The sequence below is a fragment of the Danio rerio genome, chromosome 10 (assembly GCF_052040795.2).
Source record: "Danio rerio strain M-AB ecotype USA chromosome 10, GRCz13ab, whole genome shotgun sequence".
Lineage (NCBI taxonomy): Eukaryota > Metazoa > Chordata > Actinopteri > Cypriniformes > Danionidae > Danio > Danio rerio.
Genome location: NC_141030.1, coordinates 900,220 through 926,623, shown reverse-complemented (window position 1 = coordinate 926,623; position 26,404 = coordinate 900,220). Strand labels below are relative to the sequence as shown.

Here is a 26,404-nt window from a genome sequence, read left to right as displayed (position 1 = left end):
AATAAATAAATAAATAACTAAATAAACAAAAAATACATCAGACTTTAGAAGCGTTTTAAAATCAAATCAAATGAATACAGTAAAACAAAACAAAATACAGTAAAACACTGAAATATGTCACTAGGCATCCTTACAATAGCTGAAATAAAATAAACCCACAGTAACATCCACACAAAATACGCTTGAATACTGAAATGCGCCACGCTTTCACAAAACTGAAGAGGAGAAGTGAAAACAGGCTCGTGACAGAAGCATATGAGCAGGTTTTTTCGGCTTGGATTGGGGATGTTTATTTGAGCTTGAAGAAACAACCTGTCACCCCAGCAGCAGACACACACACTGACACCGGGTTTGGGCAGAGACCAGAAACAGATTGCGTTTCAGCACAAACACAACACCATCACACCAGCACTCACTCAGAGAAACACTGTAAAATCTTCATCATGGCGCCAGCCAGCCTCTATTTGTGCTGCAGAACTCAATAAACTGCAAACCCCAATCATTACATATCAGACCACAACTTCCTCAAATCACTGTTAAGTAAGTGTGCAGTCAAAAATGACATTGTTTATATTGCGAGCTCACATTGTTATTCTGAAGGTGTTTAATTAATCAGTGGTTATTTCACTAAAGGTAATAGTTTGTTTTGGTAATCTTCAATGTAAGTCTGCTCATTTGCTTCTGCATTTGGAGAGGTGATCCTTCCATTGACGTTACTCTGAGGGTTTCCATAGCAACTGCATATTAATACCCTCTCCTACTGTTAATTTGCTATTAGGGAATGATGCTGAAAAGAAAGCCCTGCCTCCTACTCAATATTCTGTTTTAGTAGGAAGTACGTCAACATATTAAAATAAATCCCGCCCCCTACTCAATATTCAGATTCAGATTAAAGTACAGCAATAAACTGAAATAAAGCCCCGCCCCATTCTTCATGTTCTGTTTCAAGTCCATCAATGTACTGAAATAAAGCACCGCCCCTATTCAATATTCAGTTTCAACTAGAAGTACATTAACTTGCTGATATAAAGCCACGCCTCCTACTTAATATTCATTTTCGGTAAGCCCCACCTCATACTTAATATTCTACTTCAAGTACATCAATATACTAAAGTAAGGACCCAACCTGACTTAATATTCATTTTCATTAAGCCCCGCCCCATACTTAATATTCCACTTCAAGTACATCAATATACTGAAATAAAGTCCCGCCCACTACTAAGTTTCAACTAGAAGTACAATAACATGCTTATATAAAGCCACGCCCCCTACTTAATTTACAGTTTTAATTGGAAGTGCATTAACATGCTGAAATTAAACCACACCCTCTACTCAATATTCAGTATAATTTAGGAGTACATCAACATACTAAAAGTAAAGCCCAGCCCCTTCTGAATATTCAGTTTAACTTGGAAGTACATCAACAAACTCAAATAAAGCTCCGCCCCTTACTCAGTATTTAGTTTCAATTAGAAGTGCATTAACATGCTAAAATAAAGCCACGCCCTCTACTCAATATTCAGTATTAGTTGGAAGTACATGAACATACTAAAATAAAGCCCCGCCCCCTACTTAATATTCTTTTTGATTTGGATGTACATCATCTTACTTGAATAAAGCCCCGCCCCCTTTTCAATATTCCGTTTAAGTTGGAAATACATCAGCATACTGAAAACCCTGCCCCTTACTCAATATTCAGATTCAATTGGAAGTACACCAACATGCTGAAAGAAAGCCCCGCCCCCTACTAAATATTCAGTTTCAGTTGGAAGTACACCAACATGCTAAAAGAAAGCCCCGCCCCCTACTAAATATTAAGTTTCAGTTGGAAGTACACCAACATGCTGAAAGAAAGCCCCGCCCCCTACTAAATATTCAGTTTCAGTTGGAAGTATACCAACATGCTGAAAGAAAGCCCTGCCCCCTACTTAATATTCAGTTTCAGTTGGAAGTACACCAACATGCTGAAAGAAAGCCCTGCCCCCTACTTAATATTCAGTTTCAGTTGGAAGTACACCAACATGCTGAAAGAAAGCCCCGCCCCCTACTTAATATTCAGTTTTCAGTTGGAAGTTTACTAACATACTGAAATATTTTAAATAAAATAAAATAAAAGTAAGCAGCTCATTCAGATCTGATCAGAAATAGTGTATAAACCCCCTCTGCCCCTCCAGATGAAGCTCTCTCGTATAACAGACATCATTCCTCGCTCTGCTGGACGTCTCAATCTAAAATCCGCCAGCATATATGATTTATCAACTCTCAAATGAGCGCCGCCGGGAGTGAATCAATTAAGAGAAGCAGACTGCTGAAGCACACGCTGAAAGAAGGTCAGTGGGAATATATAGAGACGCTCTGCTGTGTGCAGTCTATCAGTCAGACGGAGCCAAGCGGACATACACACACACACACACACACTTCAAACTCTCGAAATAAAGCTCGCGTGTCATCGTTTACTCGCAGTGATGTCATGGTTTACACTTGAACTCCTCATATTGTCAGTAAGAAACCACTTACAACGTTATAATGAAAGCATTCGATTGCTTTCCTAACTGTTTCTGCTCATTTGGGACAAAATTAGATCTACATCTCTAGGTGTTATTATTATTATTTATGTGTACATGTCTGTTCAAACATGCACCCAAAACCCAGACTTCCGCTCTGCTTCAAATCGCTTGTACAGAATCGCTATATGAACTGACCGAGGACTGCATAGGAGGGGCGACCTGTAATGAAAAGGAAAGAGAATCCCACTGTTTTTATATTTATTTCAAAGTGTTTGAATGCCTAAATAAACCAAAAGCACAGAATAGACTTACATTTAAGAGCAAGGGGTGGCCCCTGGTGGTTTGGCGTATGGTTTGCGTATGGGGAAATTTGTCTCTTTAGGGCCCTATCATACACCCGGCACAATGCAGCGCAAGGCTCTCTCTAGTGAAATGCTCAGTTTTTCCACTTACAAAGTCCGCCATGTAAAAAGCAAATGCGCTATGGCGCAACACAACTGACTCTTTAAGAGAATGTGAGATGATTGGTTTAATCTCAAAACACACCTATAACTAGGTCCATAACTAAAACCCCGCTCCCTACTGAATATTCTGTTGCAGTAGTACTGCAGTTACATCAACATACTGAAATAAAGCCCCGCCCCCTACTCAATATGCTGTTTAAAATTAAAGTACATCAACATTCTAAAATAAAGCCCCGCCTCCTTTCCCATATTGAGTTTCAGTTAGATGTACATTAACATACTGAAATAAAGCCCCGCCCCCAACTCAATATTCAGTTTCAGAAAGAAGTTCATCAATATACTAAAATAAACCCCGCCCCTATACAATATTCTGTTTAAGTTGGAAATACATCAGCATACTGAAATAAAGCCCCACCCCTACTAAATATTCAGTTTCAATAGGAAGTATATTAACATGCTAAAATTAAGCCACGCCCCGTACTCAATATTCAGTTTCAGTAGGAAGTACATTAACATGCTAAAATTAAGCCACGCCCCATACTCAATATTCAGTTTCAGTAGGAAGTACATTAACATGCTAAAATTAAGTCACGCCCCATACTTAATATTCAGTTTTAGTAGGAAGTACATTAACATGCTAAAATTAAGCCACGCCCCATACTTAATATTCAGTTTCAGTAGTAAGTACATTAACATGCTAAAATTAAGCCACGCCCCATACTTAATATTCAGTTTCAGTAGTAAGTACATTAACATGCTAAAATTAAGCCACGCCCCATACTCAATATTCAGTTTCAGTGGGAAATACATTAACATGCTAAAAAATTAAGCCACGCCCCATACTCAATATTCAGTTTCAGTAGGAAGTACATTAACATGCTAAAATTAAGCCACGCCCCATACTCAATATTCAGTTTCAGTAGGAAGTACATTAACATGCTAAAATTAAGCCACGCCCCATACTTAATATTCAGTTTCAGTAGTAAGTACATTAACATGCTAAAATTAAGCCACGCCCCATACTCAATATTCAGTTTCAGAAAGAAGTTCATCAATATACTAAAATAAACCCCGCCCCTATACAATATTCAGTTGGAAATACATCAGCATACTGAAATAAAGCCCCACCCCTACTAAATATTCAGTTTCAGTAGGAAGTATATTAACATGCTAAAATTAAGCCACGCCCCGTACTCAATATTCAGTTTCAGTAGGAAGTACATTAACATGCTAAAATTAAGCCACGCCCTGTACTCAATATTCAGTTTCAGTGGTAAGTACATTAACATGCTAAAATTAAGCCACGCCCCATATTCGATATTCAGTTTCAGTAGGAAGTACATTAACATGCTAAAATTAAGCCACGCCCCATACTCAATATTCAGTTTCAGTGGGAAGTACATTAACATGCTAAAATTAAGCCACGCCCCATACTTAATATTCAGTTTCAGTAGTAAGTACATTAACATGCTAAAATTAAGCCACGCCCCATACTCAATATTCAGTTTCAGTTGGAAAAACATTAACATGTTGAAATGAAGCTCTGCCCCTACTCATAATTCAGTTTCAGTCGGGAGTACATTAACATGTTGAAAAACATAATTTTTTATTCCACATATTAAGGTTTTAGTTATATCTTAGTTATATTTAGTTATGATACTTCCAAAATAACTCCAGATTTTTATCAAAATTCTCCGCAGAAATTGCAAAAAACTGCAGACTCTGTCTGGCCCTGCCTATAACTCACTAAGAGAATAAGCTCAACCCTGTTAGACCATGCACCACGGCGCAAGGCAGATTTTTCCATCTTTAAAATAGCAAAAGTAGATTCCGACACGCCCTTAATGCGTTTGCGCCCTGCACTTTGTACATTGCGCCTAAATCGTCAAAATAGAGCACTTAATGTTTATTGCCACCCTTCAGAGAAAGACTGAAAACACGGGAGAAATACAGGAAAATACCTTTATTGGATGATAGCGGGATAGAAAAATACGGGAGAATCCCAGAAAAAATGGGAAGGGTTGACAAAAATATCTTATAAAAAACATTGTTCCCGTTAAACAGCAATTGGGGATCCAAATATTGAGGAGGGCTAATGATTCTGAATTCTTCAACCGTGCATGTGTGTGTCCTGAGGTGAGTGTGAAGTGCTGTTAACCAGTCGCCCACCTGCAGAAGATCTATTAGCAGGTGCGTGGCAGAACTCCATACAGGATCCCCCTATTAATCAGAGCTTTAAGGAAAGTGTTTCACTGTGGCATTCTGGGTTTGCGGGCCCTGAGTAATGAGGATTGTAGAGGTAAAATAGTCCAGCGGCTGGCTTTTCTGATGATCTCTGGCAGGAAGGAGCCCGAGCGCTCTGGAAGAGACAATGATTAATGATGCAGCACAGTGTAGCGGCGCAGAGAAGTTTTAACTGATGCTCGCACTATTCGCTAATGAACTGCGAGTTGGCAGATGAAGTTTTGGGGGAAATGGGTCGTGGGCATGTGTGATGAATACAGCCGAACAGATGGAGGTTTGTTATCGGCTCTTTTCTCAAGAACTGTATCCTTGGAAACCGTGTGGGCTGTGTCACATTCCAGTATTACGCTGCAGTAAACAGTTAGAGGAACAACACGCTGATCGCTTCACTGCTGCATTCAGTTTTGGACAGTGCAATAGTTTATCTTTGATTTTGTGTTTGTGCATCACTTACAAAAGCCTAGCAACTAGCAGACGACATGCTAATAACATGCTTCTCTCTGAAACATCCCAGAAACATCCCTGTTGCACTGCTTTTGGGCCTTATGAAGTGGCTTCTGCTCAAAATCTGTTGACTGGGTTGAATTGAACTGTTATGTTGTGCTGTTGGGGATGTTTTCATCCACGCTGAGATGATTTTGAGAATTAATTTGACCATAATATGGAGTCAATCCAGGGCCATATATATATTTGCAAAATAAAAGATATTGCAAACAAAAAATTGAAGTATTGAGCAAAAAATAAATAAATATTTTAGGTGGGTATTTATAAAAATTGTATCTAGGTTAATCTCACTGTAATCTTGTAATTAATCTAGATTAATATGGCTCGTTTGAGGTCTGCCGAAGGCATTCAGAATATGTGTGCTACCCAAATAATGACTACAAGCAAGTCTTAGGGAACTGGTTTCTCAAGCCAGGTGGCGCATTAGACCAGGGGCTTATCTCCTGTTTCCAAATGCATAGGACTGAAATCTTATGTTGAGCATCACAGTGGCACTGTGGGTAGCACGATCATCTCTAAGCAAGAAGGTTACTGGTTCAAGCCCCGGCTGGGTCAATTGGCATTTCTGTGTGGAGTTTGCATGTTCTCCCCGTGTTGGCGTGGGTTTCCTCCGGGTGCTCCGGTTTCCCCCACAGTCCAAACACATGCGCTATAGGGGAATTAGGTAAGCTAAATTGTCCATACTGTATGTGTGTAAATGGATGTTTTCCAGTTCTGGGTTGCAGCTGGAAGGGCATCTGCTGAGTAAAACATATGCTGGATAAGTTGGTGGTTCATTCTGTTGTGGCAACCCCTGATTAGTAAAGGGACTGAGTCGAAAATAAAATGAATGAATGAATAATTGAATGAAAATTATTTTGACATACATTTTTAAAATATTTTAAATAATACAACATTTTACATCTTCCCAACAGGAAAAAAACACCACCAATTAAGAATGCGTTATTTTATGCTGGCCTGGCTTTGCAATGAAACAAATGTGATTATAATGGAAGTCAATGGGGCAAAAACAGCCCCCAACATCACCAAAGGGTAGTCAATTTTTAATATTCATTCATTCATTCATTTTCTTGTCAGCTTAGTCCCTTTATTAATCCGGGGTCGCCACAGCGGAATGAACTGCCAACTTATCCAGCACATTTTTTTTTACGCAGCAGATGCCCTTCCAGCTGCAACCCATCTCTGGGAAACATCCACACACACACTCATACACTACGGACAATTTAGCCTACCAAATTCACCTGTACCGCATGTCTTTGGACTGTGGGGGAAACCGGAGCACCCGGAGGAAACCCACGCGAATGCAGGGAGAACATGCAAACTCCACACAGAAACGCCAACTGAGCCGAGGTTCGAACAAGCGACCTTCTTGCTGTGAGGTGACAGCACTACCTACTGCGCCACTGCGTCTCCAATTTTTAATATATGTATGAGAAAAAATCAGTTCTTATAAACTCCATCCTCTTTTAATCACAAACAATGAGGACGTTCTCATGTCACACTCAGTGTCACAATGTGTCATGAACCAACCTCATCAGTGCCCTTACTAGTGCTCGAATCCAGTAGAACTCCATACAAAAGCCAGAAACCTTTGTGCACAGGCCTATCTAAAGGGTTAATGCTGCCAAATGATGATCAACAGTAAAAATGACAAGCTGTCTCTCTTTCCAACTGTGAAAACCACCAAGAATCAAGAATGCATGCTTGTATGCTGTCATGGCTTTGCATTCAAAAAACTATACTGGAAGTCAGTGGGGCAAAAACAGCCCCCAACATAATGAAAGGGTAGTCAGTTTGAACAATAGACAAGGGCTGATACGTGAAAAATAAAAGTCCTGCTGTTGTTTATATATATTTCAGTTTTGATGATGTACAATGAGGACGTTCTCATGTCACACTTAGTGTCCCAATGTGTAGTGAACCAACCTCATCAGTGCCCGTACTAGTGCTCAAATTCTGACCCACGCCCTCGGGAGCTGATTGAGGCGCAGCCCTCATCTCTTTCTGCTCATCTGGAAATCATCTGATTGGCTACTTTGATTGGCTGATTGCTGCTTGCTTCTGATTGGTCTACAGAACTTTAAAAGCTGTGACACCACTTCTTTGATTGCCTTTGTGAGGTACTGAATGATTTATTGGTGTAGTTCAGAGCTGAGTTGAAGTTTGTGACTAGAGAGAGACGAGAGATTGTGAATATGGTGTTTAATTTGTGTTTGATTTATCTGTTTTTGGGGCGGCACAGTGGCGCAGTGGGTAGCTCAATCTCCTCACAGCAAAAAGGTTGCTGGTTTGAGTCCTGGCTTGGTCAGTTGGTGTGTCTGTGTGGAGTTTGCATGTTCTCCCCGTGTTGGAGTGGGTTTCCTTCGGATGCTTCGGTTTCCCCCACAAGTCCAAACACATGGTCAGGCCTCACCAACACCACTTCCGGCAGCAAATTTAGCTTTCCCATGTGGTCTCCTATCCAGGTACTGACCGGGCGCAGCCCTGCTTAGCTTCAGTGGGCGACCATGTGAGTGTTGCAGAGAGCAAACTGCCAACTAAAAGTTCCACTTAAAGTTCAAGCTAAACTTAAACTGACTGCCAGATCAAGTTTGCAGGACTCTTTAGCATTTAAGTTAGCAGTGATCTTGATTCCCCACACATGATTAAATCTCCGAGCGCTCACCTACAGATGGATGGATGGATGGATGGATGGATGGATGGATGGATGGATGGATGGATGGTTGGATGGTTGGATGGTTGGATGGTTGGTTGGTTGGTTGGTTGGTTGGTTGGTTGGTTGGTTGGATGGATGGTTGAATGGATGGATGGATGGATGGATGGATGGATGGATGGATGGATGGATGGATGGTTGGTTGGTTGGTTGGTTGGTTGGTTGGTTGGTTGGACAGCTCGTCTGCATCTACAGCATTAATGTTAGACCCGCTGCCTTCAGACTGCACTGTCATGAAGCACATCTACAGTAGAGCACCAGATGTTTTCTTCTCTCACTCTCTTATGGAAATGAGACGCTGGCCTTTCGCCATCGCAATCCTGAATGTGTTTATCAAGTTTAACAATTAGCTGTGTGTGTGTGTGCTGGAGAGAGACAGGAGGGATACAGCTGCAGACAAACACACACACACAATAATACCTGTTGCAGAGACTGAGGCTGATAATCAGGGCAAGAGGAGAAACAAATACCACACACATACCTAATACCACACACACACACACACACACACACACACACACACACACACACACACACGCACGTCTCTCTCCTCTCCAATAACCCAATGCAGTGTGAGTGCACTCAGGCAGAGAGTGCAGCAGTCGCGCAGCAGATAAACTCAGTCCATTATAAGGACATGTTTTCCTGCATGTCGTCTCTGTCAAAACAGCTAGAATAGAGAGTTTGCTGCGGCCTCGCAATTTATTTTCCTCTGCGTAAGATCGATGCCACGCTGGCACTTTTCTGGAGCCGCACAATCCCGTTTTCAAGACGAGTCGCCCTCAGCATCTGCATGACAATGCAAAGCAATGATTTTCCATTACCGCTCTGCTTTTATTTGCACTGTAGACGCATAATTAAGCGGAGGGAGAAGTTTAATGGATATCTCCAGTCTGAAGACACACGGTGCGGTCCACACGGGTTTATCAATGCATGGACAAGGCTTTATTTTAAGTGGGCAGAGGGGGGTATAATGTGGGGCAGACAGAAACAGATCTGAGGAAACCCATCAGCACATACTTTACTACAAGTGGATTTATAATACAGACAGACAGACAGACAGACAGGCAGAGATAGATAGATAGATAGATAGATAGATAGATAGATAGATAGATAGATAGATAGATAGATAGATAGATAGATAGATAGATAGATAGATAGATAGATAGATAGATAGATAGATAGATAGATAGATAGATAGATAGATAGATAGATAGATAGATAGATAGATAGATAGATAGATAGATAGATAGATAAAAACCGGTCGGTCAGACGGTCAGACGGACGGATAGATGGTTGGATGGTTGGTTGGTTAGTTAGTTAGTTAGTTGGTAGGTTGGACGGACGGACGGATGGATGGATAGTTGGTTGGTTGGTTGGTTGGTTGGTTGGTTGGTTCGACGGACGGTTGGTTGGTTGATTGAATAGATGAATGGATAGATGGATAGTTGATTGGATGGTTGGTTGGTTGGTTGGTTGGTTGGTTGGTTGGTTGGTAGGTTGGTTGGTTGGTTGGTTGGTTGGACGTAGGGACGGTTGGACGGACAAATGGACGGATGGACGGGTGGTTGGATGGATGGATGGATGGATGAATGGATGGATAGATGTTTGGTTAGTTGGTTGGTTGGTTGAATGGATAGATGTATGGTTGGTTGGTTGCACAGAAGGACGGACAGTTGGACGGACGGACAGACGGACGGACAGACGAACGGACTGACGGTTGGTTGGTAGGTTGGTTGGATGGATGGATGGATGGATGGATGGATGGATGGATGGATGGATGGATGGTCGGTTGGTTGAATGGATAGATAGTTGATTGGATGGTTGTAATAGTACTCTAAAAGCAATCCAAATGTAATCAGAGTATAAAAAAAAATAATTAATGATGGGCCATTAAATTAGAAAATAATGCATATACCCAATGCAAGGTGGTGATGCGGCCATGACATTAAGCAAAGTGACTTTTATGCTTTGGGTGTGGATTAGGTCCAAGTAATCCAACAGACCAGAGGTGATTATTGTCTGATGGTGGTCAGCACAGCTGCTAAACACACTGCTTTGTTATAGTTCAGATTTATTTGTCAGGTATTTGTCCTCAAACTGCTCTCCTCCAAAGCCTTCTGTTGCCTTTAGATGTGACTGTTGACTGTTGTAGCAGTGAAAGTGTAGTGATATGGAGCTGTACTGCGCTCCAAACCGGCCAGAACAACTTAAGCGGTGCATTTATCAGAAAATAACGGCACGCCTCAGAATGCCCATCAGCCAATCAGAATCAAGCATTTGACAACCCCTGTGGTATATGTAAAACTATTAAACCAATAGATTACATTTTTGACAACAGCTTAACATCTACCTACTGTAGCTCTAATTACAAACTACACTAAAGCCACTAAGTCACACTATTTATTGGCCAGCTTGTGAATATTCCCGTAGCGCACAGTAGTCACTTCACTTCGACTCATTTTTGAAAGTTATATTTCCATCATTTATTTTTGAGCAGAAATATGTAATACAGCACATTATATTATTCCCAGTTTTATCACCTTAATTTCTCACTGTTCAATAATGGATGACACAGGTAAATCAGACTGTCACATTTAATCAAGCTCTCGGGCGTCTTCTGATCATCTCTATGTGTGCGTGTGTGGTCCATCAGAGAGCGAAGAGATCCTTACGGGTGATATTAAACAGCGATAGAAATCATTTGATATGTAGAACTATCTGTGTCTGCGAGTGCAACAGGAAATGTTCCAATAGTAATGATCACAGCGCTCCATCGAGTAAGTAGACGGAGAAACTCATCAATATGCAAATGAGTGACACCGCGGATGGATGGATGGATGGATGGATGGATGGATAGATAGATAGATAGACAAAAAACAGTCGAGATGGATGGATAGATGGATGGATGATTGGATAGATGTGTAGATGAACAAATGGATGGATAGATGGACGGCTGGATGGACGGATGGAGGGATAGATGGATGTATTGATAGAAAAACCCAGCTGAGATCAATGAATTGATGGATGGATGGATGAATGGATGGATGAAAACTAGTCAAGATGGATGGATGGATGAATAAATCTATAGATGGATGGATGGATGGATGGATGGATGGATGGATGGATAAATGGAAAGATGAGTGGAAGAATGAATGGATTGATAAATGGATGGCTGGATGGACGGATGGAGGGATAGAAGGATGTATTAATGAAAACCAGCTGAGATCAATGGATAGGTGAATGGATAAACGGATGGATGGATGGATGAAAACTAGTCAAGATGGATAGATGAATGGATGGAGGGATGGATGGATGGATGAATGGATGGATGGATGGACAGGGGGATAAATGGATGCATTGATGAAAGCCAGCCAAAAAGGATGGATGGCTGGATGGATGGATGGATGGCTGGATGGATGATTGGGCGGATGGATAGACTGATGGATGGATGGATGAATGGATGAGTGGAAGAATGAATGGATTGATAAATGGATGGCTGGATGGTCGGATGGAAGGATAGATGGATGTATTAATGAAAACCAGATGAGATCAATGGATAGGTGAATGGATAAACGGATGGATGGATGGATGAAAACTAGTCAAGATGGATGGATGGATGGATGGATGGATGGATGGATGGATGGATTGATGGATTGATGGATGGATGGGCGGATGGGCAGGGGAATAAATGGATGCATTGATGAAAGCCAGCCAAAAAGGATGGATGGATGGCTGGATGGATGGATGATTGGGTAAATGGATAGACTGATGGATGGATGGATGGATGGATGGATGGATGGATGATTGGGTGGATGGATAGACTGATGGATGGATGGACAGACAGAAAGACAGACAGACAGATGGATAGATTGATGAAAACCAGTCAAGATTGACAGGTGGAGGGTTAAGTGGGTGGATGGATGAATGGATGGATGGACAGAAAGACAGATAGATGATGCATGGACTGACAGAAAACCATGACATAAGCAAAGTAGAGCGATCTGTGTCTGCGAGTGCAACAGGAAATGTTCCAATAGTAATGATCACAGCGCTCCAACATAAAGGCATGCGCTACTATACGAGTAAGTAGACGGAGAAACTCATCAATATGCAAGTGAGCGACACCGCAGGACTGGACCTTTATCCATTAGCTAATAAAACAGCATTCTGGAGCAGCAGAATGTCATTTATCAGCCGTCCAGATGATTTCCGCTCACTCGTCTGCTCTATTATTCACCGTCCAGCACTGGTTTCGGTGCCGCCTGGATCGGTGGCAGGATTTCGCACGATTGCTCCCCAGTGGACGTGGCTAAGACGACCGAGGCCTCAAACTGGAGAAAATCCACAAACTGGCTTCGTGACTAAACCAGATAATGCCTTGGAAAGGATTAAAGGAACTCGCTTGTGCCAACTCAATTCTGGCCACCGAGAAGTTTCGTCCCCTCTGGACTCCACTATAGGATCATGACTGGAGACAATACTTACGCCAAACTACTCTGGTGGAAAGTTTGGAAAAGTTGCATTGTCTCGTGTTCTTGGAAGAAGAAGCCTCTTCTGCTCATCAAGGCTGCATTTACTGATCAAACACACAGTCCAGACAGTGAAGTATATTATTATAATCTGCGTCAAATGACTGTGAATAAATGTGATTGATAGCTTTGATGAATTCCCAGCATCATTACTCCTGCTTTTAGTGTCACATAAGTATTCAGACATCATAACATATAACATAATATGTGACACTGGACCACAAAATATCAGTCAATTTAAGAAAATTGAGATTTATACATCATTTAAGGCTGAATAATTTAACATAAATGACAATATATACACCAAACTACACTGGTGGAAAGTTTGGGAAAATTAGCATCGTCTTGTATTCTAGGATTCCGCCCCCATGTTTGGATTGTGAGGGCGCAGGCGATACGTCATTTTTTCAGAAACACTCCAATACATCACGTGCAAGAAGTCATGTAAAACAATTAACTGCAAACTTGAATAAATGAATCCAATATAATCTGATTATACGCGATTATTTTGCATCTAAATTAGGAATTTTGCAGAATTAAAAAAAAAATTGCGACTTTTTGTTGATTTTGCGCAATCGCAGAATCGCGAGAAACTAAGGTTTGACAAGCAAAGCTCGCGTGAGCTTTTCTCAGCTCGCTCAGAGGCTGGTTGTTTTCTTCATGCTGTACAGACCTACATAGACCTGAATTTGCAGCAGATTGCCACCCAGAGCGGCAGGCAGCTACAAAGTCACAGCTAGTCACAGCAAAATAGATGAATATCATCTGGATACTCAGTCATTTCCTATGGGGGTCACTTTTGACCAGGAACACCACAGATGTAACAGGATTGATGAAAATAGGCAACATTCAATGAAAGAGGTGATCATCACGTTTATATGTTCAAGTGCATAGTGTGGAGGATATCATAAAGCCTTGAGGATATGAGATGTAAAACACAATATTTATGAGGGTTTTAAACTGTAACCGGTCAGAGTTTACCCAAACACACCAGGAAGGTTACATTATTATAGTATTATATTTTAATAATTTTAATAGTTTTAATAATTATTTATATTATAGATAATTGAAAGTAAAAAATATATTATACCACTATGAGGAATTTGATCTTGCCTGTAACCACTGAGGCCTCCACCAGCGTGGGCAATATGGACCCATACATGTAGGTATTGGCAAGATCCAGTGAAAGGACTGACCGGTCTCCTTTGCCTTCACATGCCTCGATACATCCTGGAATTTTTGGGACGTCTACACAGAGGTGTCAATGTAGGTAGGGGTGCAGCAGCCAGGAGGGGACAGGGGGAGGATCCATCCCCATGACTTTTAGAGACAGACCATTTAGAAACTGGTGATAAACAATTATATGAACTTATAAATAATTAGCTATTTCTGCTGAGAGTTTTGGTAAAAATCTGTGGATTTTCTGATCTCACGAGACAACGTAAGTATTTTACGTTTTGGCAGTTTAGTGGCTAATTCAGTTGTACGAAATTGTATGATTTTAAAAAGGAGGCGTGGCACCTAACCCCACCCCTAAACCTAACCGTCATTGGGGGATGAGCAAGTCGTATTAAATTGTACGAATTAGATCGTACGAATTCATACGAATTAGCCACTAAATCAAAAAGTTACGAATTGCCGTGAGATTGCGTTGGGATTTCTGCAGAATTATTTTGCAAGTATCATAACTAAAACCTTAATATGTGAAATAAATATATCTTTTTAACTTTTGATTAATGTTTACAATGCAAATTAAATTAGATTCACTTTATTTGGTAAACAAAGCAAGTCCTCCTATAATATCTCTACTAACAGACAGAAAATGTTACTGTATGAACTAGGGATGCTCAAAATAATCGATTAACCGATAATCGAAAAGGTGCGTTTGTAACCGATTAATGGTGTCAGTTAAACGATTAAAAAATGTTATTTCATATATTTTTAGTTTGGCTGCATAAGGGCCTGATTAAACGCGCTCTTTGTGTTGAGGGGCATCTGTTGAATGATTTACTATTGTTTTGCACACGGCTCATCCCAGAGCAGCAGTTTGTGTTGTCAAGACAACTACAGAGAACTTTTAAAGACGTAGGAGAGACTGGTGCTCGCTGTTTCAAGCTATCCAGAGCTGTATGAATTTACAAATCTTGAATATTACAATAGTATTAAATATTACAATTGTAACAACACAGACAGCAACACTCTTGCACAATCAATACCCAGCTGATTCAGTCGTTTCATAATGACATTAAAAAAGAGGCACGCGCCGTTTTTTCCTTGTGAACGTAAAAGTAGCGAGGTGCGCCTCAATGTTTTTGGAATGGAACATCACGTTTGCTCTAAACAGACATATTTGTTAACTCGCGGGACAGTAACATATGACCACACGTGCCTGCAGATATATTTGCCAAAGAAGCAAAATGGAAGAAGAACATTGCTGTTTGATACAGACGAGTTGATCCCAAACCAGCGCTGATGCTGATCGCCTCGTAGATCTGCATCATACACACAACAAATTGGTTTTAGCTTTCATTTAACAGCTTATAAAGCATGCATGCAAATTAATGCAATATCATATTTAAACAACAAAACTGTATGTCAACAAAAGTCAACATATGCACGCGTTGTCGTTGTCTTTTCATCACGCAACGTGCAAACTTGAACCGCGAGTAAGAGAGGAAACATAAGACATAATCTTTAAAATAATGATTTCTATTAAAAATGTTAAAAGTTTTTGTGATATAATAATAACAACAGCGGGGCATTAAATAATAAAGATTTTCCGTGGAGCGAGCGATTTGAGGAAGTCTGCTATTTTTATTTGACGGAAGAAAAAAACATGATTGGAAAAAAGCCGCTTCTTAAAAAGGATCAGTCAGTGTTTTCGTTTTGTTCTCTAAATGAATTATTTAAGTGAAAATAATTCAATAAGGCCTATTTATTTGATTAATTTTATATGTTTTATTCTGTTTTTCTATGCCTTTGGCAGCACTGCAGGTGCGTTAAGATGCTCTGTTCTTACGCTCTGTTATTAATATGCTAGCATGTTAAAATAAATCAGTATTTTAATATGCAATATTTAATGTGTCAGACACAAAATAGACACGTCAATTTGTATAAAAAAAAAATAATAATTTAATAGTAATCTGACCAGTTAACCGTTAATAATCGATTAACGAGCGGCGGTTGTCGATTAGCAAAATTATCCGAAATGAGCATCCCTAAAAGCTGCATTGTACATAAATCAGATGAACATTTTCATATAAGTCAATAATATTACTGTAATTAATTTAAAAACTGACTAAATATCGATTTACACACATTTACACAAATAAATAAACAGAATTAATAATGGACCCCTAAATGAAGTGTTCTTCGGGAGAGATATCATCATGCGGCCGGCGACGACAATGAAAAATTGTTTCACAGAAAATAACAACAACAACACTTTTGGTAGTTATACTGTATATTCAGTTCAACTAAATGCAGCCTTGCTTAGAGCAGACATCTTTTGGCAAATATTTCCCGATTTCTGACCGCAAGTGTCAGTGTAAAGAGTCAGTATCAGCACTACAGCTGTCTAATGCTGTGATGGCAGTCCGGCGTCATTCACACACACATTTCTGTGGGATCCAAAAGAGAGAGCGAGATCACATTAGCTGCTTTTCTCTGGCTGAAATGGTAATTGGTTTCGGTGTGGGACCGGCCTTTAAATGCTGTTTTTCCAAAGCATTTCCCATATGATGATTTACTGAGGGGAAAAAGCAGCCTGTGCCATAAAGAGAGGGGGAATAATAAATATGTTTTGCCTTTTATTGCATTGGGATGCCTGAGGCCAGAGGTTCACTCTACTGTAGATAAGAGAGAATATCCATCCTCATCGCAAATATTCATGCTGCATTAAGAAATTACTTAACATTCAGTAAAAGCGTATTGAACTGATGCTTCTGTAAGAGAACAGAACTTGACCCGGGCTGTTTATTACTGTAAAGCAGCTCCGGATTGTATTGAATAAAGCTCTGTGGAAATAAAGCTGACTTGGCTGGTTTTGATGAGATGTGAAGGACAGATCAGCTGTTTGAGAGCTTTATAATCGGGTTTTGTGGCCCTGGAGTTTTGATAAGTGGCCCAAAGATGATTATCCAGAGCTGTTTTTGTGCTCTGTGATGTCTAATTAGCCGCCGTCCTCATGAGCGTGCATCTCATTTACTGCTGCAATCCTTCAGATATATAGAAACAGGAAAGACTGTTTACTGAAAAAGAGACAAACAACATGAGCATATACTGTAGATACAGTATGATTTGATTGAATATGATGTAGAACCCTAACCACAACCCTAATGCTAAAGGTTATTGCACACTGAATCTGAATTAATATCAATCAATTCAACCTCACATTGAGTCAATCATATTAAAAACCTGTCGTAAATGAAATAATTTTTCCGCATTCGAAAAGGCATTTTCAGAGGTGTTTTGACAATTCAGGGCTGCTGTACAGGCCAAAAGCAAAACCTAAAATGGTGTATATTCAGTTGAAGTCAGAATTATTCACCCCGCTTTGAATATTTATCTCTTTTTTAAAATATTTCCCAAATGATGTTGAACAGAGCAAGGAAATTTTCACAGTATGTGTGATCATATTTTTTTCTTCTAGAGAAAGTCTTATTTGCTTTATTTAGACTAGAATAGATGCAGATAGTCTAGAGAACAAACCATCGTTATACAATAACTTGCCCAATTACCCTAACCTGCCTAGTTACCCTAATTACCCTAGTTAAGCCCTTAAATTTAACTGTAAGCTGAATACTAGTTTCTTGAAGAATATCTAGTCTAATATTATTTACTGTCATCATGACGAAAAGAAAATAAATCGGTTATTAGAAATGAGTTATTAAAACTATTATGGATAGAAATGTGTTGAAAATATCTTCTCTGTTAAACAGAAATTGGGGAAAAAATAAACAGGGCTAATAATTCTGAGATAAACTATATATATATATATATATATATAGTTGAATACGACTATGTTCCAGGATCAACATAGATGTTAATCCAGGATCACATTGTACCTGGCAAAATCATGACATGCATCAATATAGAGTAGAAAACATATAATAACAGCATAACCAACACATTTCCCAGAGATGGGTTGCGGCTGGAAGGGCATCCGCTGCGTAAAAACTTGCTGGATAAGTTGGCGATTCATTCTGCTGTGGCAACCCCAGATTAATAAAGGGACTAAGCCGACAAGAAAATGAATGAATGAATGAATGACCAACACAATATATATATATATATATATATATATATATATATATATATATATATATATATATATATATATATATATATATATATATATATTTTTTTTTTTTTTTTTTTTTACTTGTTTAAACTACTTAATTTAAATGAGCTGAAATAACACAATTCTTGAGATTTCATTAGTACATCTTTTTTTTAATTGGTACAAAATTTCTTTATGTTCAATCCACATAAATTCGTTAAAAGTGTTCAGTTAACTTAATCGATTTGTGTTGGGACAACACGAATGAATTGTGTGGAACCCTGCATTTTTTTTACAGTGAATGATATATCACGCCAATCTGTAACTTTTTGATTTATTGGCTAATTTATATAAATGTATACAATCTCATTAGTACACTTTAGTATGATGTTCTCATGCCCCAATGACATCCCTAATGGGATTAAGGGCAGGGTTTGGTGGTGCCACGACTTCTTTTACAAATCAGGCATTTTAATACGACTATGAATTCGTGCAAATTAACCACTAAACTGACAAACATAAAATAGTTACGCTTCCTTGTGAGATCAGGCTGGTATAACAGTTTTACATCACACTCATGAAGCATCATAAACACGCAGAAAGATGTATTGAGACTTATAGTCACACACATTACACCTACAAACTTTTGCACAGGGCCTGTTCAAGCCAACAAACTTTCCTTTTAGAACATACAAATCACAAGAAGTGCTTCTCGATATTGATTTGAAGCATTAATAATCTTCACTATTCTAATTTCCCCCAGTGTAACTAATCTCTCGTGTTCGGGTCATGTTTGCAGATGCAGTATTTATATCAGTCGTCTGCAGAACCAATGCTTTACTCGCTCTTTTGAGGAACGCAGCCAACTCTCCAATTACAGCAAATGAGCCTGAGCACAGTAAAACAACTGGCCGCCGCTGAGAACATCACATTTGTTGTGGACAGTAATGAATAAACTGTTGTGATAAAGCACATGGGCGGCGGAAAATTACATTTAGCCGCTTTCTGTGCGGACGGAGCAGCGAGACTGATTTCTCTTGTGCTGGACGTCCGTTACGTGTGAAGCATTGAGAGTCATCCAGAACTACAGGATTAAATTAAAGGCGCTCAGCGTGAAAAACAACAACCTGCGGAATGAAGCGGGAAGAGTCACGAAGAGCTTTAAATAGACAATCACTGGGCTTTTAGCAACAAATGACACGACACACTGGAGGGCGTAAAAAATGAAGCACACTACAGTTAACTTAACTGAGTAAAACCACAAGAATTGAGCTTCACAAAACCCTAATACTGACAAAATAAAAATTAAACATGTATTTTTTTACTAATTAGTTAAATTTAATATTGTAATTGCCCTTATTCTGAATCACTATGGTAAGTCTAAGATAAGTGTGTATATTGTGAGACTGTACATCACGTATTATGTGAAAGCAAATAAAAATAATTGTCAAAATGAACAAAAAAACTAAATAAAATAAAATAAAAATGCTTATTTTAGGCAATGGAAAATGTTGAATGATTTAAATCATTTGGCGCCAACAGCCTTGTGGTTAGTGCCTCAACACATGGCACCAAGGAGGTCGATTCCCGGCTTGAGGTCCTTTGCCGACCCTTCCCCTATCTCTGCTCCCCATACTTTTCCTGTCCTCCAAAAAAGGAGGAGAGGGGATGGAAGGGGGGATTCTTCAAGACGAAGATGACTAAAGGTAAGATGCTTGGTTATTTATACTGAGTTATGAATCGTCTGTTTGGTGGTTCGTTCATTAGCTTGACTCGAGGCCAGCAGTGTCAATCATAAGCACGTGATCCTCTCGAAATTAGTTTATTAATAAACTTCACTTAGTATAAGTAAAATAAATGAAAAATGCTTGAAATTTACCCGAAATTCTGGAATGAGTTGGTAGCATTAGGTTACCTATAGTATTATACATAGGAGGCATAATGGATTGTTGTGTAGTGCTGTGCTGGATTACATCTTCAAGAAAGGACGGTGAAAATTATATAAATACCTCTCTCAGATCTCCAGATTTTTTCCTGAGCCTGTCATTTACTTGTGTCTCTTCTAAAGCCCCATGTCAGAGTTATTTTAATGTAATAAAACATTAAATTGCCTTTTTTTTTTTTTTCGCTCATGCTCTAGATTTTGAAGGTAAATTCTAAACTGCAGGGGGCCCAAAATAGAGCCCTGATGCACTAATGTTAATGTTTAAATGTACACTGTTACTCAATGATATTAGAGGTTAAACATGTCAGGCTTTTGTCTATCTGCTCCACTCAATGAGTTCCTCCAGGTGACACCCTCATGATGGGGGGAAAATGACAAACAGGGTCATCAGTTGTATTAATGCGAGGACTCTGTCTGGCCGTGTCTCCTCAGCATCACAACAGTCAATAGAAATGATGTTACGTTACCCATGGTGCTTTTCAAGGGGAGCGTAATTGGAGGCGACTGTGATTTTGATGGATGTTCCCGCTGACTGTATGTGACCCCGCTGATGATATGTGGCCACATTCGCAGTTGTCTCCATCACATCAGTCCACCGAGAGCACTCTCGCTACACAGAAAGACCAACCTTGTTTTGTTTCTGGGCATAATTCGCCAGATTAAATCACTCATTCATGTGCACTCCTAGAGAAAACACAAAGGCTTCTTTACTGTAGCCTGTCCTGCATTCATGCTCAGTGTGCATGTGTGTGTGTGTGTGTGCATCACTCCACGCCTGGCATCTTTAATGCATTTCCATTTATATATTCTGACATGCTAATGCGGGGATTTTAATACGGTGCAATACATCAGTTGACAATCACTCCATATTCAGGCATTTGTCTTTGCTAAGTCAGAAATTCATTACAGGACTGGAGGTGGTCTGTCTGCTGTAATTGCATTGCTTTGACACGTCACGCACGTCATGATGAACACAAATGTTGTATGACTGTGGTTGATGCTAAGTGAATGGCATACGCTAATGTTAGCAAACAGGAAACACAGCTGCCAGCAGAACCGCTTAAGTAAAGAGATAAACATGAAGCGGATCTTCTCGTCTGATTGTTGGTATTATTACAAATGAACAAGAAAAATACTGACGCAAGAAAAACACTCAGCTAATGCAAAATGTCGAGAAGTTTTGTTGAGGAGTTATGTTTCCTTTATAATTATAATTATTAATATACCGTTATTTTCACAGCTGAAATCATCTATAATGGGTAATGATGGGCAGCGGTGGGTTTGAGTTGTGATATTACTGGGTTGTTATGACTAGTCTTTGGGCTAGTTTTGTTGTAAATAACTGGCAACCCTCCTGAATTTGATGTGACTCGTCAGATGGCAATACTCTGCTTTGATTGGTGAGATAACTCAGTCTGCTGTTATTGGTCACATGGTCATACTTTGCTTTGATTGGTCAGATGTCCCAGTCTGCTACTATTAGTCATAATGCCATACTCTGCTCTGATTGGTCAGGTGACCCAGTCTGTTGTGATTGGTCAGATTGCCATACACTGCTCAGATTGGTGAGTTTATCCAGTCTGCCATTATTGGACACTTAGCCATACTTTGCTCTGATTGGTGAAGATACCCAGTCTGCTGCTATTGGTTAAATGGCCATACTCTGCTCTGATTGGTCAAGATAACCAGTCTGCTGTTATTGGTTAGATGGCCATACTTTGCACTGATAGGTGAGTTTACCAAGTCTGCTGTTATTGGTCACATAGATACTTTTCTCTGATTGGTCAGGTGAGCCAGTCTGCTTAGATTGGTCAGATGGCCATACTCTGCTCTGATTGGTGAGTTTACCCAGTGTGCTGTTATTGGTCATATAGACATACTTTGCTCTGATTGGTCAGGTGACCAACTGCTGTGTTTGGTCAGACTGCCATACTCTGTTCTGATTGGTCAGGTGACCCAATCTACTGTGATTGGTCAAATGGCCATAGTTTGCTCTGATTGGTCAGGTGACCTGGTCTGCTGTGATTGGTCAGATGGCCATACTCTGTTCTGATTGGAGGGATGACCCAGTCTGCTGTGATTGGTCAGATGACCATACTCTGCTCTGACTGGTCAAGTGACACAGTCTGCTGTTATTGGTCAGATGGCCATACTCTGCCCTGATTGGTGAGTTTACCCAGTGTGCTGCTATTGGTCATATAGACATACTTTGCTCTGATTGATCAGGTGACCAACTGCTATAATTGTTCAGACTGCCGTACTCTGTTTTGATTGGTCAGTTAACCCAGTCTGTTGTGATTGGTCAGATGGCCATACTCTGTTCAGATTAGTCAGGTGACCCAGTCTGCTGTGATTGGTCAAATGACCCTACACTCCTTTGATTGGTCAGGTAATAGAGTCTGCTGCTATTGGTCACATAGCTGTACTCTATTCCGATTGATCAGATGGCTGTACTCTGCTCTGATTGGTCAGGGCACCCAGTTTGCTGCTATTGGTCAGATGGCCATACTGTTCTGACTGGTCAGGGGACCCAGTCTGCTGTGATTGGTCAGATGGCCATACTCTGTTGATGTAATTTCCTCGTCATTATAACTAAACAAACAGCAGTAAATGGGTTACACTGTTTAATGTCATCAGTCAGTTATTCAGCTAATTCAGAATGTTTCTGAGAATTTATTTTAGTAAATGAAACCATGTTGGACATGCATTAGTAGCCAGTTGAATAGGTGATGTGATATAATCTAGCTTTAACCAGATGTCAAGCAGGTCAAATCTGCAACAAATCAACTGAAACTCACATTAACTAGCTCACAAAGTGACGGAGGGAAGCTCAGTGAGGAATTGCTAGTAAATTTATGAGCACTTTCTATTCAGTCAATCTTTCTTTTCATTTATTTCAGCCCCTAATACGTTTACTGTGAGAGATGTCACTTACAGATTGCAGCTCTTTTGTTGCTCTGAATTGGCCACAGCACACAGGAAACTCAATTCTGAATGACAGGAAGCTGAATTTACTGATGGTGTTCTGAGAAACTGAACCGCTCTCCTTCCTCCACCTGAATCCACAAACAGAGATGAGCAGTGTTTTCATTACATCATCTTAAAACTAGCGTTTCAATACATTAGATTTGTTTCCACTCACCCACTCATTCACTATCACTCAGCTTATTCCCGAATTTATCAGGGGTTGCCACAGCAGAATGAACCCCCAGTTACTCTGGCATATGTTTTATGCAGCGGATGTCCTTCAAGCCGCAACCCTATTTGTTTACGGTAGCATTCCTTTATATTTCTGCTTATGCTGTACATTTATTACCGGTTTAATATTGGTTTTAGATGTATTAAACATCAGTTTGCTACTATTGGTCAGATGACCATACTCTGCTCTGATTGGTCAGGTTACTCAGTATATGCTGCTATTGGTCAGATTGTCAGTCTGTTCTGATTGGTCAGGTCATCCAGTTTGCAGCTATTGGTCAGATGACCATACTCTGCTCTGATTGGTCAGGTTACTCAGTATATGCTGCTATTGATCAGATTGTCAGTCTGTTCTGATTGGTCAGGTCATCCAGTTTGCAGCTATTGGTCAGATGACCATACTCTGCTCTGGTTGGTCAGGTGACCCAGTCAGCTGCTATTGGTCAGATTACCATACTCAGTTCTGATTGGTCGGGTGACCCAGTCTGCTGCTTTTGGTCAGATGGCCATACTCTGTTCTGATTGGTCGGGTGACCCAGTCTGCTGCTTTTGGTCAGATGGCCATACTCTTTTGTGATTGGTCAAATGACAGTACTCTGCTCTGATTGGTCAGGTAAATTAGTCACACAGCTGTATTCTTCTTGGATTGGTCAGATGGATTCTCTCCGATCAAATTGGTCAGGTGACCCAGTCTACTGTGTTTGGTCAGATGGCCCTACTCTGTTCTGATTGGTCAGGTGACCCAGTCTGCTGTGATTGGTCAAATGACCATGCACTGCTCTGATTGGTCAGGTGACCCAACCTACTGTGATTGGTCAAATAACCCTACGCTGCTCTGACAGGTCAGGTAATTGAGTCTGTTGTTATTGGTCAGATCGCCATACTCTGCTCTGATTGGTCAGATGGTTCAGTTTGCTTTGCTTTGTCAATTGCCCAACTCTTTTCTGATTAGTCAGGAGACCCAGTCTGCTATAATTAGTCATTAGCCCTTATCTTACCCTCTGATTGGTCAGGAGAGCCAATCTGTTGTGATTGCTTAATGGCTCTTCCTTACTCTGATTGGTCACATGGCCAGTCTGTTTGGACACTGATCCACCACTTTCAGCCTTTGTCAGAACTGAAATTTCCAATCTCATATGCACATTTCAGCTCAGAGGAAGCCATTAAGGCCTATAGACTGGCATTCATTTACGTTTAGTTCTGTATCAGCACAGCATAATGGGAGAGAACTATTCCCACAATCCACCGCATGCTCACAGACAATATTCCAATCAAAACAATAACATTCTCAGGACTCCAGACGAAAGTGTCCAGCCAAAAGCGGAGCAGATTTCTCCAACATGACCTCATTATGGAAGTGTCAGAACGGAGCAGCGAACGAGAGGAGATTGAGAGCGAACGCTTCTGTGCCAAACTATATTTACTGCTCTGCTGAGCGTGACCATTAAGTAATGGCGTGTTCACAACTTTCATCTCGCGCAGTGTTTCGGAGCAAACTGGATTTATAGGGGCTGCTATTTAGATATGCAGAATACAAAGTACACTGAGAAAACTACAGAGTCTTTCATTCATAGGACATTTCCATATTGGATGAAGTGAATAAGATATGATTTCTGATTATAATCTGTTTATTTAATTTGCCCTAAAGCAAAACTGAACCTCCAAGGAGAAAAGAACAGCACTGATTTTTCTCAAAGTAGTGTTTTTACTTTAAACCAGCAGCTTTCATGTCATGTGAACACATGGAAAAAAGAACTGCTGTTCAGCATTCATGCATTTCTCATGTGTTTGATTATCATCTTACGTGACACTTCCAGATAGTTTATCTCACTATTGAAAATAAAATAGCTAGCAATACCGTATACTATGGTTACTTTAAACTTTACTGTGATATCATATTATTTCCGAAATAGTTTTTTAGGTTGAAGCAAAGTAAATTAATTCATGGTCTCTATAATAACATTGTTTTACCTTTGTGGATTTACTTTTTTTAAGGTAACAAACAATTTACAGTCAAATTAAATGTAGTAATGTTCAACTTCATTTGTTTGTTTAAATTCAGCCCATACAAATTGTTTGCAACCACTTACCTTAAAAAATAGTAAAAACTCTAATAGTAAAAAAATTATAGTCAGGTGATTGGTTGGGCCATTCAACAGCTTTATCTTCTTTCTCTGAAAGCATCTGAGTATCCTTGGCTGTTTTGGATCATTGTCTTGCTGAAATGTCCACTCTGGGTTGGACTGAAGCAGCTGATCTTCATTTACACAGAAGAAGGGCAGAGGGTTGCTGAAGAACTACTGAGAGATTTCAGCTGCTGCTTTCCCTGCCAAACGACACCTTCCTTTCTTCATGTGTTCAATGCGTTTTTCCCTGTGTCATTTCATTTTATTATGCATAAGTTAATTTGTAAACTAATTAGATTTGTTTACTTTGCATTCATGCATTTTTTTTTTTGGTTGTTACCAACATCTGGTAAATTATTTTCAAATTAACAGCAACTTTAGAAATATGTCTTCTGAGGAAAAACGGTGGTGTTCAATACTTATTTCCCCTGCTGCACTGAAAAAAAGATGTCTGCAGAACTGTTGCAAACAATTTATGTGTGTTGAATTTAAACAAACAAATTAAATTTAATAAAATTCTTCTTAGTTTGTTTGTTTAAATTCAGCCTAAATAAATTGTTTACAGCCACTTAACGGTAAAAAAATTTAGTAAATCCAAGGAATCATTTCTGAATTATTTTTTTTCAGTGTGTAAATCCATAAAAAAATATATAATGTAACCAAGAAAAACAATGCTCTAGTAACCAACGTATTTACTTTGTGTGCACTCAAAAAATATTTTTGCTGTTTATTAAAACTGAAGAAGAACTGAAACAACACAATTCTTGAGATTTTTAGGGAGCAGCTTAATTGTTTTATGTTCAATCAACTTATATTTGTTAACTGAATTGATTAATGTTGAGAAAACATAATTGTGTGGAACCCTGCATTTTTTAAGTGTGAATGTGTAT

The 26,404-nt window shown here is 39.7% G+C and overlaps 2 long non-coding RNA genes across 10 annotated transcripts in view; one reads left to right on the top strand and one right to left on the bottom strand.

Moving 5' to 3' along the window:
• Positions 1-26,404, bottom strand: part of LOC137496532 (uncharacterized) — a 165,272-nt gene that overhangs the window by 35,018 nt on the left and 103,850 nt on the right. For 3 of the 9 annotated variants that reach the window (XR_015500669.1, XR_015500666.1, XR_015500670.1), the window contains one exon: positions 23,126-23,246. This is a non-coding gene — a long non-coding RNA (uncharacterized LOC137496532). Of the gene's footprint in view, positions 1-18,345; positions 21,907-22,015; positions 23,247-26,404 lie in introns of those variants that run through there. The other 6 variants (XR_015500668.1, XR_015500664.1, XR_015500663.1 and 3 more) reach the window with 3 other exon arrangements.
• On the top strand, positions 22,604-26,089 carry LOC147841937 (uncharacterized). The gene is made up of 3 exons (XR_015500677.1): positions 22,604-23,620; positions 23,736-24,180; positions 24,236-26,089. It is a non-coding gene; the product is annotated as an uncharacterized LOC147841937 (long non-coding RNA).